General features: G+C 38.7%; 1 pseudogene; it reads right to left on the reverse strand.

The window, feature by feature from the left end:
* Window positions 1-340: 340 nt before the first annotated feature.
* LOC139046370 (small ubiquitin-related modifier 1-like) lies at window positions 341-4,931 on the reverse strand (annotated as a pseudogene).
* Between the last annotated feature and the right edge of the window lie 2,483 nt (window positions 4,932-7,414).

Genomic DNA, 7,414 nt, shown 5'->3' on the forward strand with positions numbered 1-7,414 from the left:
ATATACACACGCACATATTTGTTTGATACAGAAAATGCACCTGGATATATAGGAAAATAACACACTGGTTGCCTCTGGGAAAAGAATTGCTGGGGACATGGATGAAAGAGAGACTTTTCACTGTAGAAAGATGAATAAAAATGTTTAAGATACAGAGATTAGTGGATAAAGAGGCAAGTCAGGACAGATAACTAATGTAATAAAGTCCTTCACTTCACAATTGGAAATAAGTTTAGAACTGCAAATAAAAAGGAAAAATGACTGTGTTAAATATTTTACAGGACCTCACATGGTGCCTTTCCCATGACAGGAGTTCAATACATATTTGTTGGATGGAGGAATGGTTAGATGGATATATAAAATACAAATTTAATTTGATTACTGTGAAATAGATAGAGTCAGATGGATGGCTGCTTTCATCTTAACCTGGAAATAGAATTTAGATTACATATTTCCGAAAAACTCTCTCTAGATTGCTTATGTTAATAATTAGTTACACAGAACCAGCCCCGATGGCCTGCTGGTTAAAAGTTCAGCTCTCACCACTGCAGGGGCCCAGGTTTGCTTCCCAGTCACGGAACCCCACCACTCATTTGTCAGTTGCCATGCTGTGGCAGTGGCTCACATATAAGAACTAGAAGGAGTATACAACTATGTACTGGGGCTTTGGGGAGAGATGAAAAATTAGTTACACAAACAAACACATAGAAAAGGAGAACAGATTGGTGGTTACCAGAGTGGAAGAGCGTCAGGGGAGGGCGAAAGGGGTAAAGGGGCACCTTCGTATGGTGATGGATAAAAACTAGACTATTGGGGTGAGCATGATGCAGTCTATACACAAACTGATATATAACATAATAATGTACACCTGAAATTTGCACAATGTTATAAGCCAATATAACCGCAATAAAATAATTGGTTTTTTCGTGTGCCCATTTATTCAACGTGATTGGGTAACTGTATCATATATATGCACCATACAGAAATGTCAAGTTTTTTACAAAACAGAACACTGAGTATTTAAGAAGGTATTGTGGCCTTAATTAAATCCCTCATTCAGAAGGCACTTCAGTAACTTTCAGTGCTTCAAAGTCATGATCAGCATCACTGCACAGAACTGAAGAAAAAATTTATTTGTACCATGTATGAACAATAATTTCCAGTATTATGCAAGAAAACTTTGTTTTAAGCATTTTCTTTTTTCTTTCCGTTCAATTAAAAATAAAACGAACACTAGTACAGTTTTTACAAATATTTTATTTTAATGAAGCCTGTACCGACAATGTCCATTTAAAACCCATCTCCCAGGCCAAAAAGTACACATAAGATAAATAAGAGCAGTGTTCTATTGTATTCACGTCTGCATGAGTAACTTTATTAACTGCTAATGAAAATTAGAACTTTTCTGGGATCTTCCAACAAGATTTTTCTTTAATCTTAAAATGCCTTCTCTTCAGTGAAGCCATTTTAGGAGTCAGTCATTACTCTCACCATCTCTGTCACCTCCAATGCAATCTGATGTTTTTCTTCCAGTAGAAACCCTCAGATTTTAAATGTAGCTTCAAGTTAAGGAAAGGTCATTTTTCCATAGTTTGATTCTCTGAAAAACTTCCATCTCCCACCGCAAGTCATAGTTCGGGAGTGAAGCAATTACATGCTAGAACTTCAGGGCCAAGTGGAAAGTCATCATGAACACTCACATTGATCGGTCTTATTTATCACAAGCCTGAAAATGCACAGTCCTGGAAAAGGTGGCATCTCTGTGCACACACGTAATTTTTAAAAAGGAGAGGGCAATATGAAGGGGGCTGAGGTTTGATCACCAAATATCACCACAATGAAAACAAACGATAAGGAATAATGGGCACTAGAACTCAAACTACCAGATGTTTTAAAGAGGTGGGGTGCCAGTTTTCAATTCCGTTTTCAACACCACATTACAAAAGAACTATTTTTAAAAATAAAAAAGGATTGAGAGAAAATAAAAAAAATAAAAAGAATATCTAAACTGTCGAGTGACCCCGTTTGTTCTGATTAACTTCAATCACATCTTCTTCCTCCATCCCCAGTTCTTTTGGAGTGTGATTATCAGCAATTCTCTGACCTTCAAAGAGAAACCTGAGGGGAATTCATTGGAACTCCCTGTCTTTGACAGTGTGACTCTTTGAGTTCCTTGAGATGTGTCGTCATTGTCACTTGGAAGTGAATCTCACTGCTATCCTGTCCAATGACTTTCAGTTTTATGTCTTCCCCTTCCTTCTGATACCCCAAATCCTCAGTTGAAGGTTCTGCCTCCTGGGCAGACATGGTGATGGCAGCTTCCTCCGGGCGTCTCCGCACAGCAACAGCCCGGGGCAGGCAGGACCAATAGAATAATTTTAAAAAATAGTTATATACCAATTTACAGAACAACTCATACTGCATTCAGCCTAATAGATTTATTATTGTTTTTAAAAATAAAACATATAAGGAACAAGTAGAAAGTTTTAAAATGTGAATTACAGGGTTTTTTTCTTATTTTTATCAACTGCAAAACTAATTTTTAAGTTGTAGTTTATCTGTAGTAAAATAGCTATTAAAGTTGCACTAATATTTGCCATCTCATTTACTAATTTCTGTTAATACTAGAGTATAAAATACTAGAATCTATTTTGTTCCTCCTTTACTTTCCCTTTAGAATTCAGGCTATAACCTACTGTCAGATATCATTTTAAATATTACTGTACATTTTTAAAAATATGTATTTTTTAAAGATTGGCCTGAGCTAACATCTGTTGCCAATCTTTTCTTCTTCTCCTCTTCCTTCCTCCCCCTTCCCCAAAGCCCCCCAGTACATAGCTGTATATGGTAGTTGTGGGTCCTTCTGGTTGTGCTACAGGGGACGCAGCCTCAGCATGGCCTGATCAGCTGTGCCATGTCTGTGCCAGGATCTGAACCAGCGAATCCCTGGGTTGCCGAAGCTGAGCGTGCAAACTTAACCACTCCGCCCCTCCCCCGCTTCCCCACCGCTGGACTGGCCCCTAAAAAATCTTTTTAAAAAGATTTACTACGATGCCTGAAACACAGTAGGCACTCAAAACCTATTATTAGAAAGTATATATTCTGTCATTTTTCTTATAATATTTAGTGTTTATAATATTCAATTTATAATGTTTATAATTAGGATTTTTTTTTTTACTAGTTAGCTTATGTGGTCGAAGCATAGTATTACCGATATAAATACTGCAAGTTTGACATCAATAACTAGCCCCATATTGCAATGCTTATATATCCATAGACTACCTGCCAATTATGGATGAAGAGATAGAATTAACACAGTTAAAATTCAGAACCCAGTTCTGAACATATTATTGCCAAATTCTAATCTAAGAGTTCCTGGTGAAACATTTGCTAATGCTACAGGTGCCTTATAAAATAAAACGTTTAGGGTTTTCTCCCTTTTATTTCTGTTGCCATCATTATACTAGAACCCAGGAGTCATGCCACTACCCTATTTTCTCTGATCTAAATGTTTAGGTGAAAACACCCATCTCTTATTTCCTTAGCACAACTGAAATTTATCTTTCTTTTTTTTTTTTTTGACTAAAAAAGATAAATTTCACTCAAAGCTATCAGTAAACTGTTTCTCACTAACTTCTTAGACATCACATAGCTGGCATCTAGAAACCACCTTACCTATCAGAACAAGCATTTTGCCCATTTCAAGTACAAAAACCAAATTCCCCAATACTAAACACTTTTCTTTTTCCCTTTTCAAACTTCTCTCTTAAAATAAAGACCTCACCCTCAGTTCCCATTGGTAGGCAGGATAATAGCCCCCAAAGAGGGCCACAGCCTAATCCCCAGCACCTGTAAGTGTTATCTTACATGGCAAAGGAAACTTGCAGTGTGATTAAGGATAAGGACCTTGAGATGAAGAGAATTGCTGGACTATCCGGGTGTGCCTAATCTAATCACTTGAGTCCTTAAAAGTAGAGAACCTTTCCTGGGTGTGGTTAGAGGTAGATGGGATGGCTGAAGAAAGGTTAGAGAGACGTGATGATACTGATTTGGAATGGAGAAAGGGGGCCACAAACCAAGGAATGCAGTGGTCTCTACAAGCCGGAAGAGGCAAGGGAATGGATTTCCCCCTAGAGGCCTACAGAAAGGAACGTAGCCCTGCCTGCACCTTTACTTTTGCCCAGTGAGACCTGTGTTGGACTTCTGACCTACTGCTAAGTTTCTGGTAATTTGTTAGAGCAGCAATAGAAAACTAATACATCCAGTTTTCAGGCTGAAAATGTTCCTAATCGTCAGCTGATGTTCATGGCAACAGTGAATGATATTCTTTAAACCTTAATGAATGATTTAGCTCTTTCAAGCTGAGGTTATTAGCAACTCCTAGAGTTGTCTGTAATGATTCATCTGGTAGCTACCCCTTCAAGTTGCAAAAATTCATTTAGTCATTTCATAATGCATCATTACCTTAACCATATACAACCATAACATATATATATATATAGTCAGAATTAGTATGTACATAGTAAGAGGATGATTATAAATAAACAAAGGCTCTTTTTTTCCTCATTCAAGTCTATCTCACACCTCCTTAGGGATCTCACTCCATCAATCATCTTCCTTCTATCTAATAGCAAGCTCTCCTTCACCACTGAGATCTCTGCCCTTAGGCTGTGATCTCGTGCAAATCTCTTTCATTGTGGTGGTAGGGAATTAAGTATATGTCTTTATCTTCAGCACTGTTTCTTTTCTCAACCAGCATGTTTAAGAGGAAACCTATGCTCCTTGTTTCTACTTCATTTCTCAACCCTCCTTAGCCTCCCAATACCCCCCTAAAACTTCTCTTGATTCTGACCCCCTCACTGCCAAATCCCATAGACTCTTACCAGCAAAGGGTCCGCCTCCTTGACTCCGCTCCTTTGCACCCTCTCCTACCGTGGCCTCTGTGATACACTCTCAGCTGGTGCTCCTCCTACCCGCCTTTCTCAACTCCCCTGAGTCTCCTTGGCATCACCTCTTACTTCTCAACCTATTCCCTAAATCCTGGTGTTTCCCTGCTTTTTCCCATGCCTTCCTCTTCTCTCATCACTCCTCAGGGAAGCCTTCTCTAAATCAGCACGTCCTCCTGACTGCGTTAACTGCCCCCATTCTCATTGGAATATGAGCTCCTCTAGGGTCTTCTTGTTTCCTTAGGGACTTTACCACAGCGCCTTGAAGATTTTTGAGATGAGGAATGACTCATCAAACTGATGGTTTATTAAGACTAATCTGGGTGTTTTATGTAAGACTGACTGAGTTGGGTAGAGCCCGGGGGCAGGGAAACTAGTTGAAAGGGCATGGGAGAAGTACAAGCATGAAATGACAACAGCCTGAACTATTGCCTTGGCAATGCAAAGGAAGAAAAGCCAGGAGAAATATTTCAGTGGCAGTATTTCATGACATAACTTCATGACACATTAAAGGAAAGGAGAGGAAAAGTCAGAGATGACTAAAAAATGTCAGACCTGGGAGACTAGAAAGGTAATATCATCAACAGAAATGGGGTAATCATGAATAGACATAGGTTTGGGAGGAAGATGAAGCATTCAGTTTTAGATATGGAACATCGAAGCAGAGATGCCCTGCAGGCAGTTGGAAGGCTGGGCTCTGAAATCAAAAGAGAAATCAGCAGTGGGGTAATGGTTAAATTCGTGCACTCCCCTTTTGCAGCCTGGGGTTCACCGGTTCAGATCCTGGGCACAGACCTACACACTGTTTATCAAGCCATGCTGTAGCAGGCATCCCACATATAAAGTAGAGGAAGACGGGCACGGATGTTAACTCAGGGCCAATCTTCCTCAGCGAAAAAGGAGGATTGGTGGCGGATGTTAGCTCAGGGCTAATCTTCCTAAAAAAAAAAAAAAAAAGAGAAATCAGGATTGAGGCTATACATTAGGGAATTGTTTCCAGAAATATAACAAAAGCCTATGAAAGTTGATGGGTATACAGTAGGTGATTAATATTTGCTAAGTAAATAAATCTCTTGATATTCTTTCCTCTATTCAAGTACACAGCGCAAGTACCAGAATGCCCAATACACTCAGCAGCACTCCAAACACCTCACTGTCCTACCATGGGTAACCCCCAGCATTTGCTTTTTCTGTTGCTTCTTCCTGGCTGATCACTGCAAGATATTACAAAAATGTGCTCTCTAACCTCAGAGGCCTTCAATGACACACTGAACGTCTTTTAAGTCATCTCTTACTGACATTCTATTGAACGCCCTACAACAGGTTTTCTAATCCTCTTTCCATTTTTCTCAAGCCTCCAACCTCCTTCCTTTCTTAGCCTTATTTTGCTCTTGGCACTCACCCTGCATCTTAATTTATTTACAAAATCTGGGCCATTTGAAATGACTTCTATACTGAACCCAAATTTTCTTTTATTTTTACCTCCCCTTTTTCCCTTCCCTATCGTCTTCTCCTTTCCCAGGTTATATCTCTGCCTTTGATCACATTTCTTTCAACCTCTAAGACCTAATTCTGTGACTTCCTTCTCTAACACCTCCCCTCTGCAGTTGCTCCTTTCTTTAGGCCTCCTAACATAGTCAAGCCCCTCTTATCCTTAAAATGACTTTTTCCCTTCTCTTTGATTCCCTCAGCGCTACCATCTTGTCACAAATTTTGGGGTAACTAAGTAATACAAACTTCAAAATTATATGCAGTCTCGACAGTGGTTTGAATTCTTGCTAGAGCAGTTTTATTTGTGTGAGTATGTCCTATATGTTTGTGTCAGAATCTCCAAATGTAAGTTTCTGTAGGTCAGAAATCATGATAAATTACTCACAAAATGTTTTCAGCTATGACTGATCAAGAAAGAGTTGTGAGATTTGGGGTGCTGACTTCTGAGAAACAGTAATAATATAACACTACTTTGCCTTTAGCTGTTTCCAAGGAGCTAAAATTGTTCATGCACTTAGAGTTGTCATGTGATGGTTATCTCTTAGTCATAAGTCAGGATTTTTCTGATGTCTATAACAATTGCAATTATATTCATTTAAGACAGTAAGCAAGAGTGTTGGGCAATCCATATAGCAACAAATGTAGATATTAGTATGAGAAGTGGGCAGTCAAGTTTTAAACTTAGAAGGCACTATGAGAACGCTATTTTCTTCCATTATTAATTTAGATACAATTAATCTTCATAAAAGTTACTGACTTTATGTTTTAGAACTTTCTAGCAGGAAAGTTGACAGTGCTTTTCCCTTTGTACGCTGCACACACACCTACATTTCTCCTATCCTAAAAAGCTAATTTTAGCCTTGTTCCACTATAGCTGCCTTCCTAATTGTTAAGTTAGAGAAAATGCCAGAATACGATGCTAAGTATTTGGATCTAAGAGCTAATGAATGAAACATTTAAAAGCTTAAATTAATTTT

Source organism: Equus asinus, chromosome 2 (assembly GCF_041296235.1).
Source record: "Equus asinus isolate D_3611 breed Donkey chromosome 2, EquAss-T2T_v2, whole genome shotgun sequence".
Taxonomy (NCBI): Eukaryota; Metazoa; Chordata; class Mammalia; order Perissodactyla; family Equidae; genus Equus; species Equus asinus.